Below are 222 nucleotides of genomic sequence, written 5' to 3'. Positions count from 1 at the left end.
CCCCAGTTTGAGACCTGGAGACTGGGCACAGTGGGGTCTCGCTGAGCCAGATAGACGGATGGATAGACAGCCAGACAGCCAGACAGCCGTGCAGCCAAGGAACTTACCGTCACGATCCAGACCCCCCTTGGCTCCAGTCCAAGCTCTTCCTTGTCCTTTTTTTTTTTTCCTTTTCCTTCTCTTACTTCCTCCCCCTCCTCCTCCTCCTCTTCCTCCTCCCTC

Source organism: Aptenodytes forsteri, unplaced genomic scaffold, assembly GCF_000699145.1.
Source record: "Aptenodytes forsteri isolate BGI_AS27 unplaced genomic scaffold, ASM69914v1 Scaffold258, whole genome shotgun sequence".
In the NCBI taxonomy this organism is placed as follows: Eukaryota; Metazoa; Chordata; class Aves; order Sphenisciformes; family Spheniscidae; genus Aptenodytes; species Aptenodytes forsteri.
Note: the sequence above shows the minus strand (reverse complement) of the source record.